At 45.0% G+C, this 12,764-nt stretch overlaps 1 protein-coding gene and 1 pseudogene across 9 annotated transcripts in view; one reads left to right on the forward strand and one right to left on the reverse strand.

Moving 5' to 3' along the window:
• ACTR3B (actin related protein 3B) overlaps nucleotides 1-12,764 on the reverse strand; it is an 89,127-nt gene that overhangs the window by 9,361 nt on the left and 67,002 nt on the right. The window lies entirely within an intron of this gene.
• On the forward strand, nucleotides 3,766-5,260 carry LOC134380035 (tRNA (guanine(6)-N2)-methyltransferase THUMP3-like; annotated as a pseudogene).

Genomic DNA, 12,764 nt, shown 5'->3' on the forward strand with positions numbered 1-12,764 from the left:
GCCCAGCAGTAGCTATGCACAAAAGGAAACAACAGGCACTGTGCCAAAAGCAACCTCCAGCTCTCACCCCAGTTCCACGCCCTGCTCTGTGTTCAGAAACTTCTACTGTGAACCAGTAACTCAGTAGACCCATTCTTATTTAAGGAGGAACAACCGTCTCCACTCACTCATCCCCAAAGTCCCTGTCCACCCTGTCCCTTCTGCTGTCCTAGCTTCTCTCCACCAGCAGACACTCTCTTTCATATGGACACACTGTAGAGGAAGCCCCAGCAGGAAGGTGAGGGTTCTGTGTCCCGGGCCAGATGACAGGTCACTATCTCGTGTTTCACTCCTGCCTGGGGTCGGAACACTGCAGATGTGGTACACACAGGGGGTTCTGGGGTGCTGGGACCTGGTCACAGCACAGAGTTGGTTAAGCTTCTGGCACACTTATAACTAGGCAGGTGGCTAGCCAAAGTGCATCATCCTTTAGCTCTGCTTAGATACTGCCTGTAAGTTAGCACTCATTTTTACCACATTGACATTCAGCCTAGAATTACTGCCCCCTCACCGCCACCCAGACTTAAGTTCTATGTACATAAAAACCTCCAGGCTAGAAAGACCCTGTGTGGACATGACCGTCCTGGGGGAGAGCAGGTCAGAGCAGAGCTGCTGCAGTCGGTGATTCACTGACAAGGTCCAAGGTGCCAGTTGACACCCAGGCTGCACCTCAACTACCTGGTGCCAGGTGCCCGTCCCGCACGAGCCCTCACGCCAGCTCCCAGCTGGAACTCCTCCTTCCTGGCTCTCCACTGCCTGCAGTAGAGGTTTTCAGGGGGCAGGGGGCCTACCAGAACGGGAATGGAAGGGGGAATACAGTCCTAAAAGGAACATACAAGTACTTTCCAGTTCATAATATACACTGCACAGAGTCAGGCTTTATGAAATTATTTTGCCTGGCAGGAACATGAGGTAAGAGCAAGAAAGCAGCAGAAGACAAACTTTTCAAAAGATTAAGAGACAGTGGCCTAAAGTCCTGTTTTCTTGACGAGGTGTCCCAAGCCCTTCCCAATGTGCCCCCAGCCTCAGGCTTCACTCAAGCCAGGTGGGCAGGCGCAAAGGCAGCTCCAGCTCCTCTGCCACCTGCTGGCTCCGAGAACTGACGCCAGGAGCAAATGCAGCGGCAAAGTCAGTGCCCAGCCCAGCATGGGCATTCCAGAGCATGGAGGCATTAGGAACGCTGAGGGCACTTGTGCATTCTCACAGGGGACCGGGCAGGGCCGGCTGTAGGCCCCGTCCCTTGCTCCCCTCCAACCCTCAATCCTGCATGCAGTGCGCATGAGCTGCAGGCCCCCACAGATGCCGTGAGAAGGACTGAGGTGGGAGTGGGGAGCAGGGGGCTGGCACTACTGGCATTTGGTAGGTAAAGGCCAGGGATGCTGCTAAACATCCTACGAAGTACAGGACAGCCCCCACGACAAAGAACTATCTGGCCCAAAATGTCAATACCACCAAGGCTAAGAAACCCTGCCCAGTGTTGAGCAATAAAACCAGAGGGGCCTATATCCAGCAAAGCAGAGGGCTGCTGGGGAACAGTGTGTTACTCTGCAGCTAATCCTGAATGAACAAGAATCCCAAAAGGCAGTGGTTGCTGAAAACAAAAAAAAATTTTTTTTTAAAAGGAAACCAGGCAAAATCTCTGGGACCTGAAAAATAGAAAAAAGTTAGTCAGCTGGAGGCCACTGTGGGTGCTAGAGAATCTGCTGACCTGGCCCTGGTTGCAGAACGCCACTCTAGAACATTGCCTGCAGTCATTCGGTGGAACACAGTAATCGTGCCCACTACCTGCTCATTTTATCTTCCCAACAATGGCATCAACTAGGTACTATTACTATGTCCATCTGACGGCATGCTCTTGGGACACAGTGAGATGCAGCAACTTGCCGAAGTCACACAACTTCACAGGCAGTAGGCAGAATAAGACCCAAACGTGGCAGTCCACATGCTCCCCACAATGCTCTAACCACTAGCCCACACCACCTCCCTTCCAGGGACACAGAATTTGGACTCCACCTTACCAGACACAGCAGTTTGTAAGGCAGCTCTTACAAGCCTGAGCTGAAACCTGCCACCCGCTCCCTGGCTCACCTCGTGGCACTATTACCTTTCCACCTAACTTCTCATCAAATGCTCCCTAACAAATCTCAAGTCAAACAGGGCTACTTCCTTCAACCATTTCTCACAGGACAGCTTTTCAAGACCTATCCCTGTCCTGGTAACCCACTTCTGGATACTTCAAAATTTGACAACATGACTCTTATAATGTGGACCCTCTCTCCAACAGAATACACCCCATCCACAAAACACAGTCTCAGCAGTACATAATATAAATAAATTCAAAACTGGTGAAACTGGAATCCTGCCTTGGGGGCCAGTCAAGGTAAAATGATTTACCATCTCCTAATACAAGGGTACTTCAAAAAGTTCATGAAAAGATTGTGTTATCTTTTCATTCTATTTTTCCACAAACTCTTTGAACTACCCTCATATAGAAAACAGTCCGTGGCTATAAAAACCTCTACACCATAGCAGTGGGAATTAGAAGTAGCATCACTACTTTTAAAGACCCTTAGAAGGAAAGGAAATGAACAAATTCTCACCATCACCAACAGACAACAAGCAGGAAATCAAAATTTAGGTGTTATAATGAGTAAAACCAAGGAAAAACTTTCTCATCTCAAAATGCAACTACAAAAAAAACCCCGTCCCCCTAACCCCAACCAAAATTTAAATGGAAAAGTATTTTAAAACATGGAAAAGAAAGAAGGCTGGCTGGTTAGCTCAGCTGGTTAGAGCACAGCCTTAAAACATTAAGGTCACGGGTTCAGATCCCAGTACAGGCCAGCTGCAAAAAAAAAAAAAAAAAAGTCTACAGCACAGCATTATAACACCAGGGTCACAGGCTGGGATTCCCATACCAGCCAGCTGCCAAAAAAAAAAAAAAGAAGAAAGGAGGCCTAAACTCTGTTTCAGCCCTCTCAGCCCTTCCATACTATCAGCATCCTATTCCTGGTGCCTGAAAATACAATAAATAAATTACAAATTAAACCACAACGAAGTCCATCCTCAGCCCCTCAGCCACACCTACTACAAACCATTTCTCAGAATGACAGGTACTGTTATTGCCAACACACAATCCAGTTTTCTCCGAGAAAATGACGTGGTTGACAGTATGATCTTCATTCCTAACCTGTACGCAGCTGGATTTCGGATGAGAAGATTAAGCACTAGGGGATGCCCCAGAAGGTGAAGTGGCGGGATAAGGAGAGAGAGAACACACCCTGCCCTGCCATTTTCTTAGTATTCCTTCTCTAAGTTTAACTAGCTTACTTGCGTGAAAATAAGATTGTTCTCCTAACTAGTCTTTTATGGGCATCAAAATGCTGCCTTAACTTAATATTTTTCAACTTAAGTGACTACTCAGAGTTATTCTGACAGTTTAAATTTAGCGTCATTTGCTTTAGTTTATTATTACCTATGCTTGTTTCACCTTCAGAGTGGGGGAAAAAACAGGAACGAGATAAGTAAGTGAAATTACCAATAAACATATTCTTCCCGTCTCATTTCAAAGTAAAGCAACAGTGCTTCTTTTAATGATTCTGTACCTAAGAAATATAAATATTTAGCCTAACAGTATTCTTAATCAATTTATGCATGAAGAATAAGTAAACATTTTTGTAAGACGTATTTTAAAAGAGGTATCACATCCAGCAGCGCGACCAGTGCATGCTGCGTCAGCAAGGTGCTCAAGCTGGAAGGATCTGTGCTGGCGACCAGGGCTGCGTTAGGGATCTTGGAAGAACCGTCAAGGTGTATGACCTTCCAGAAGCCACTAACCAACTCCTGGATGTGAACCTTCATGAGGACCAGAGTTCCGCACAAGTGACAGAAAGTGGCCTCGAAGTGAGTCTGAGCCACTCCACGTCACTATTGAAGCCACTGTACCTACTAGCTTTGAGCAAACAGCTGCAGATGCAGTGAGAGAGAAACTGGGGTCATCGTGCAAAATCAGCAAAGACCAGGGTTCACTACCTGAGATCAGCTGATGACATATTTGTCACTGTTCAGGAGTTCACAGATTACCAGTTCAAAAAAACAAAGGAAGAAGTTCTAACGGATTTTGAAGAATCCGCTGGAAACTCCCATAGTCAGACCCTTCAAAAGTACGGGAAATTAACACCAGTTTTAAGGGGAAAAAGAAAAGGTGCAAAAAGATAAATCAAAATTCAAGTAAAGAGAAGATTGATAATGGACAAGGGGACAAAATAGATGAGAGAGATGTTAGAAGAGTTCACTAACAATGCTTCAGATTCCATGTCTCAGCCTGTCCTGAAAATCCAGCCATCAAAGAGCAGATACCAACACCAGTAGGTGATGACTCAGCATCTTGCAAAGATGAGACTGATGAAAGCTCAGAAAAAGAAACTGAGCCCCAAGTGCTAAAGTTTAGAGTCCCACCCAACAGGGCAGGAGAGAAACACTGCTTCACCTCAAACGAGGCCGCGAGAGATCTGGGGGTGCTTATTATTACTTAAGATTATTTTAAGTGGAAGGCTGTCACAACCAACTTTGATGTTGAGGTTCTTTTGAATATCCATGACAATAAAGTCATTGTGGGCACTGCACTGACCAAACAGAGTCTTCACTGAAGAAATATCACACATTTGGACCTACAACTCTTAGACCAACACCTGCCCATGGGATGCTCAGGCTCTGTGCTCCTCAACCTACTGACAACAGTCAATCCAATGTGTGGAAAAGGGGCAACACCAACAGAAGGCGTTCCTGAACGGTCTAACTGCCGTCACTGCTGGTGACTGTGAATAGAGCACCAAGTAACATCTCATCTGCACTGACCAAGAGCTGGGGCTTGGCCATAGATGCTGTTCAATGGGATAACTGCAATCTGCCATTGAGAGCTGGCTCTGTGGATCTGGCAAAAGGATAGGCTTTAAGAAGAGAAACTGGAACCTTTATCCAGCTCGCCTGAGAGAGATCAGCCATTGTCTGTAGACCAGGGACAGGCCAAGCTGTACTACTCACTCAGGACAAGAAACACTTTACCAAGGCACTATCTGGAATGGGACACATATAGCAAAAGGTGCACACAGTCTGGGTAAACTCTGAGGTCTTCATGCTGCAGTTTATCTTCTGAAACGTACACCCCAGGCTTTTTGTTCATCCTTCAGAACAAGATGGAGAAAGAGGAACTCCTGGGTAATACAAGAATGAAGATGATTAATAGTATTTGTATTTCCCAACACTGGAAACGTCGCATGAGGAACCTGCTTTGAGACAAAAACGGTATTTACAAAAGCACAGTCTGAATTGCGTAAATCAGTCCAAAGCTCTTCACCCTGGTTAGCAAAATGAAAAAAATCTTATGAGAAGGCAGAGCTTTTTCCTTGAGCTGTTTTGAAGGGGTAGCTGAGCAATTAGTATTTTTCTTAAAATGCTTTAAAGATGCCTAGTAAAAAGCCCATTAAAATAATGTGGGATTTGGGTTTGGAACACTATTTTCAGGCTTTACAGCCTGTTTTCCAAGTGGCAACTGGAAGTCTACCCTGGTCTAAAGGCAGGCAGAGAACACAACCACAGCACCTTAGGCCACATCTCTCTGCCCTGCAGCTTTGCTACTCAGTCACTCAAGTTCTCTTCACCTCAACCGCACAAAAAAGAAGCATTATTACATTTTGTGAACAGTGTTTGCCCCATGACATGATGAAATCTCATAAGACTTACAGGAAAGTTTACCGCCTGCCTTAAAATTAAAATATGATGGATGAGCTTAGAGAAAATTGTGTGAAGTGAAATAAGCCAGGCACAGAAAGAGAAATACTGCATGTCCTCACTCATAAGTGGGAGCTAAGAAACAAAGAAAGAAAGACCACAATAAAATGTTGAACTTTCAGAAGGAAAAAACAGACCTATAGTTACTAGAGGTGGGAAAGGGGGAAGGGGAAGAGGGAGCAATTGCATAAGGAACACAAAAAGTAATTGTGATTTGTAATGATGAGGATGCTAATAATATTGATTTGATCATCACATACTGTACACAAGTGCTGATAATCAACTCCATACCCCATAAATATGTGTAAGTAAAAATCATTTTAAAAATAAATTTTAAAAATTCTCATAATAAAAAAATTAAAAGATGAATGTTATTCCGATTACTGCATAGAACTAAATAGAGGACTATGATTTATTTAAGGGACTGCAAAGATACTTTACTGTTAGTAGTAGTATAAGACATTAATATTTGTAAAGAGAAGAAACACTAACAAATGAGGTATAAGACCGACAAGCCAATTAAAAGAAATTTTCTTTCAGTACATAAAATATCACAAACAATAAAATTTTAATATTCTAAAATAGAACCCCTTTACTTACAGAAAAGCAGCAGACTCATGAGACAGCTTATACCACACAGCCATCTGCAGGGAAAGCTCTGAGCAGAACATCTAGCACAAAGCATTTTAAAATGCTCTATTTATCTAACATTGTTTCCAAATTAACAAAAAACTAGTATATACCACTGTTTTATTTCACTGTAAAGCACAGGCCACCATGCCTTCTAAAAACAAGATTCTGAACTCCACATTTGTTTAGCTTAAAGTTTTAGCAAATATTTAGTAAGCCTACCTTTTGAAATATTTCTTTCACCTATGACTTTGGATGTGGTCTTCAGATCTAAAGCCCAAACTCCTCAGACAGCATACAAAGCATACAAATGTTCCTGCAGACTCTGCACATTTCCACATGAAGTTTCCTGTGCCTGACAGCCTCCCTCACCCTTCCGCAGACCTGACAACGCCTCCTTCCCAGAGTCCTCTGTGAGCAGGACGGCACCTGCCTCAGGGCTCTCAAAGCACTCTGCAAAAGTAACCAAAAGTCCTGCCCCAGGCCAGGAGTTGTTCCAGGAACTGCTGGTCAGCACTGATCTAAATATCAAGACAGCTGCCCTCTTGAAACCCACCTCTAGGGGGGAGACACAGAGCCATAAATATAAATAAGTAAATTATATAGCACATTAGAAGTGCTATGGAGAAAATAATAATAATAATAAGGAAGGGCAAAACGCAGTGAAGAAAAAAAGAGCAGAGATGCCATTTAAACAGCATGGTCAGGACAGCCACCACAATAACCATGGCTGCCACAAAAGCAGCTGGACACCACAACCACCATGCAGATGGTCCGCCAGCCACTGGAGTGCACTGACACAAGGAGAATCACCAGCAGAGACCAAAGAAGAGGATGTCTCTCTCCACAAAGCCATTGCAGAGAGACAGAAGAAACATATGCTCTATGATAATATTGGGGGACCTGAACACACCTCTCAGCATTGGACAGATCATCTAGGCAACAAATCAACAGAGTAACCATTACTCTTTCAGAAAGAGAGAAGAAATCTAGGGTTATCAGGGGAGGTGGGGGAGATTGGACAAGGGGCATAAAGAATAAGTACAATTCGTAACAATATTCATACCAGTAATATTGATATGATCAACGTATGTCAACGTTGAACCCCAAAACTATGTATATCAATTATGATTCAATAAAAATTTTTAAAAACAAAACAAAACAAAGCATAACCAGATTTTAGAGTAGAGGTCAGTCCAACTTTTGTAAAGGGTCAGATAGTGAATATTTTAGGTTTTGTGGGTCATGTGGATGCTGCTGCAACTACTCAACTCCATCTTTGTAATGTAAAAATAGCCAGTCAGTGCTTAAATAAATGGGTGTGGCTTTATTTACAAAAAACAAAAACAAAAAATAAACAAACAGGTTGGTCAGGAAGCCTTGCTGGAAGAGCAAAGACTTGAAAGCAGCAAGGAATGAGTCATGCAGACACCGGGAGACACTTTCCAGGCAGAAGGAGCAGCAGGTGCAAAGGCCCTGTGGCGGAAGTGTGCTCAGTGTGTTCAAGAAACAGCAAACAGGGACATGAGGGAGGATGAAGTGGCTGAGGCAGGCAGGAGTGGCAGGAGGTGAGTTCAGTGAAGCCCTGGGACCAAATCACGCAGGGCTCAGGAACCCCTCCCAGCTCTGCAGGGTTTTCATCAGGCTCACCTGACCTGGCTTAAGATGTTAAAGCAGCATCACTCTGGTTACGGCACTGACAAGAGATGGAAGGTGGAAGCACGGAGACCAGCAGGAGGCTATTCCAGTGACAGGAAGAAATGAGAGCAGTGTGACCCAGGACAGAGGCAGCTTTGCTGGTGACAACTCATTAGCATCTAGGTATGTTCTTACGTTGGACCCCATAGACCTTGCTGGCAGGGTTAATGTGCAGTAGGAGAGAAAAAAGGAGTCAACAAGACAATTTCCAAAGTTTTGGGCCTAAATAATTAACTGAGCTGCCGTTACCCAGAGGCACAATGGGCCTGTAGGGTGTGGGCTCACCTCTCCCACAAGCCCAGTGGAGGTGTGAGAGGACTTCTGGCTGTAAAAGGAGTCTGGGCGGCAGAAAGAACTTTCGGAGTTATCAGAGAATAGACAATGTTTAATGAGACTGATGGCACCCACAGGGGGTGGATGTGGATGCGGACAAGCCGGGCCTAGGACTGGGTCCTGGCACACCGCACAGGAGGAAGGGAGGTGTGGAGGAGCCCGTGTGGTGTGCAGGAGGCAGCGGGGGAGCCAGGCACAAGCGTCCTCTCAGCCAGGGAGAAGGTGCACCTCACAGAGGAGGTGGGGCTGACCGAGTCACACGGGCCCACAGGGCACAGCAAGGTCCCAGAACCAACCAGGGCTGAGTCACAAGCAGATGCTGGTGTGCACACAGGAGCAGTATGGGGAAAGTCATGAGGATGACATCGTGGTGGGAATAGGCCCAAGAGAGAACATGAGGACAGGGGCACAGAAATGCTTTTTGTGGGGCTGCTAACCGGGAGAGCAGAGGAAGGCAGGGGTGGGGGGGAACCAGCAGTGGGATCAAGAGAGGGCTTTTTAAGATGGCAGAGATCATGGCTTGTTCTCGGCCCGACTGGAAAGACCCCACAGAGAGGGGGTGAAAGTGCAAGAAAGAGGGAGTGCAGCAGGAGTGCTGTGCTGTACCCTCGGGGGAGAGTCTGAAGCAGGAGGGTGGACCTCTGTCACGCGATGGACCCTCTGGACAGTGGTGAGGCCTATGGACCCCTTCTCAGAATGTTTTTAAACACATAAAATGAAATATACAGGATTACAAAGGAAATCAATCACAGTAGCCTCCCACTTCTCTACAGGGGACACGTTCCAAGATCCCCAGTAAATGCCAGAAACCACAGATAGTACCAAACCCTATACAGGTTGAGCATCCCTAATCCAAAAATCTGAAATCCAAAATGCTCCAGAATCCAAAACTTTTTGAGCACTGACATGACGCTAAAAGGAGCATTTCAGATTTCTGGTTAAAGGATTAGCTCAACTCGTTAAGCATCTGCAAATATTCCAAAATCCAAAAATATTCAAACTCTGATCCCAAGCATTTCAGAGAAGGGACACTCAACCTATGTATAGTATGTTTTTCCTGTACACATACACCCATGGCAAAGTTTAATATATAATTAGGCACAGTAAGAGGTTAACAACAATAATAATAAAATAGAGCAATTACAACATTATACTATAATAAAATTATGCAAATATGGACTCTTTCTTTCAAAACACTCACTATCCTCAGCCCACAGCTGACCACGAACGTGTGAAACTGCAGAAGGCAAAGCCGCAGGTAAGGGCTCCTGTGTGCTGAACTACAGTCATCAAAACCGAAAATATCCCAAGATTTTTCTACTGTGTGACGGTAATTTCTGGGTTTCACATTAAGTAACAAGATCCAGCAGCAGGTCTCTGAAAGAAGTGATGAGCATAAATGCTTGAGGGCATCTGCTCCACCTGGAATGTGGCATGAAACCAGGGGGCTTCCACTTGGCGAGGAAGCCACCAGCACTGCAGGTGCTACGTCCAGCTCCAGAGAGCACGTCCCTCCAACTGCTTCCAGTCACACTCACTCCTCTCCGCCTCTCGCACTGCACATCTACTCCTTCAGGAAATCTTGTTGGTTCCAACCAAAATCCAACCATTTCTCACAACCTCCATTACAACATCCTGCCTGAATTACTGAAATAAACTCCCAACTGGTTCCTTAATTCCACCTATTTCCAACACAGTAGCCATGATTACCATGTTAACACATGTCCTATCATGTCACAGCTACCCTCAAACCCCTCCAATGACTTCTCATTTCACTCAGACTTTCACCCGAGTCCTTCCAACAGCTCACAGGGCCCAGCGCCACTACACAGGCTGCACATCACAGCTCCAGGGCAGCCATTCACTTAACCGGCAACTACATCCACGGCCAAATCTGGACCACCACCTGTTTCAGTGTGACCCGTGAGCTAAGAATGACTTTTACAATTCTAAAAGGATGGGGGAAAATCAACAGAGTAGCAATATTTCATGACACGGACATTACATAAAATTCAAATTTCAGGATCCGCAAATAAAGCGTTATTGGAAAACAGCCCTACTCAGTAGTTTATGTCTGTGGCAGCTTTCGTGCCATAACAGCAGTTGAATACTGTGACAGAGACCCACTGACTCAAGAAGCCCACATTTACTCCCCTAGCCTCCAATCCCTGATTCAGACTATGACAGGGACTCCCCAGGCGTGGACGCTCTGCAAGTACTCTCTGCGCCTCTTCCCAACCTCATCTCCTCTGTTCTGTTCACGTGGCCTCCCCAATCCCCCTCTCTTTTCTGCCCCTGCCTCAGAGCCTCGTGCCTGCTGGGGCTCCAGCCCAGACACCGTCCAAAATGCTCTTCTTCCAGCCACCTGCACGCCGCCCCCACCCTCCCAGTCTTTGCTCTGAGGCCTTCCCTCACTACCTACCCAAGGGAAACTGAGTCTGCACCATGCCCCCAAACCCAGCATGCCCTTCCTCTTTTTCCTGATACATTTTTCCTCTTTAGCACTCACACTGTGTATTTACTCACTCATTTACTTTCTCTATTGTCCCCACAAGAGAGTAATGCCCATCACGGAAAGGATTTTTCTCCTGTTTTGGTGATAGCCAATCCTGCAGAGCCACGACCAGCAGACGGCAGGTCCCCCATAAGTGTGCTCAGTGAATAAATGAATGAATGGATGAATGGATCTTGCGGGGCTGGCGCAGACCCCTGCTCACTCTGCCTCAGTGTCCACCCAGCCAAAGCCTCCCTCTGCCCCAGATTCTCAGAAAGCCAACCTCAGCTAGAGGGGGACCTCCTTCTCTCTCCTTTATTTTCATAATGTATCATCTTTGTTAGAGTCTTGTAATAAGAAGTATAAACTCAAAATGCACTCATCTGCTGAAAGTCAAATCAAATCTGGTTACTGACTTACAAAATTACAAAACATCGTGTTTCCCTTCCTCCTCAACTGAATCAATTCAAATAAGAAAAACATATTTCAACTACTCCACTGGAATAAAATAAAACTGTAGCATTTCCTCTGAACTAAATCTAAACTAAGTTGATTTCATGTCATTTCGAACTTCCCATGTATCCCTTGCAATCGCATGCTTGTTCACATGCTCCATTCCATTTTTCACTAGATGGTTTACCTCTACACATCCTGTTTTTTCAATCTGCAAGAGCTCATTCACCACTTAATTTATTAACAGTGTTAACAGTAATAATAACAACATGCTCAGTGTGTGTCAGTTACTATGCTATGAAGTTCATTAACACACCAATGGTCAGAAGTTAAATAACTGGCCCAGAGCCATACACAAAGCAAGCTGCATGCCTGACTCCAGACCCCATGCTCATGATCATGGGAGTAAGAGAATATGATCAAAGGATAATATTTATTTGGTACTTAATACTAATTACTTAATATTAGTAATAATAATATTTACTAGTCAAATAAAAGTCTCAATTTTAAATTACCTCTGCAAATGGAAAGGTCCTGTCTTTATGCTAGTAAAAAAAATGACCATTATAAACACTACATATAACCTCTTAGTCTCCCGAAACTTAAGTCGGAAAGATTCAAAATAAAATCTACGCTAACAGCAAGTTCATTTCATTAATATCTAATGTGGTATTAAAAATGACAAAAATCCCCATTCCTGTAGTGTAAGTATGTTTCCTGCTGGAGGGCTCCTCTTAACTCAGTTTGGCAGACATACAGTGCCACCTGTCAACCGCCCTGTGTAACTGCAGTTGCCGTCCCCTCCCCTCTCACTATTTAGAGCCTGTATTAGTCCTTCTGTTGCTTCTAACAGAAATACCTGAAACTGGGTAGTTTATAAAGAAACAATACTTATTGCTTACAGTGTCGGAGGCTGGGAAGTCCAAAGTCCAGGGAACACATGACGTGAAGGCCTTGGTGGTAGTGACTTTACACAGTGATGTGTGTCACATGGCAGATGGCGGAGCTGGGAGAGAGCTTCTCATGCCCACTACTTTCAAAGCCATCAGAACCACACCCATGACCACCATTAAGCCATCAATGGATTAATCCATTCACAGGGTACAGTCCTCACAGTCTAACAGCCTCCTCAAGGCCCTACCTTTCAATTACCATAAGAGACTGCCCACCACCCTGCTGACACTGTCACAGTGGAGATTCTCATGGGGGGGGCATCCAATCCACAGCAATTCCCAAGATGACAACTCTGTTAGAAACCTCTACCATACCTACATTGTATTCTTCCAAGGCTTTCCTTCTTTAGGCACTAGAGCTTTTTACTCTTGAA

This window comes from Cynocephalus volans, chromosome 6, assembly GCF_027409185.1.
Source record: "Cynocephalus volans isolate mCynVol1 chromosome 6, mCynVol1.pri, whole genome shotgun sequence".
Taxonomy (NCBI): Eukaryota; Metazoa; Chordata; class Mammalia; order Dermoptera; family Cynocephalidae; genus Cynocephalus; species Cynocephalus volans.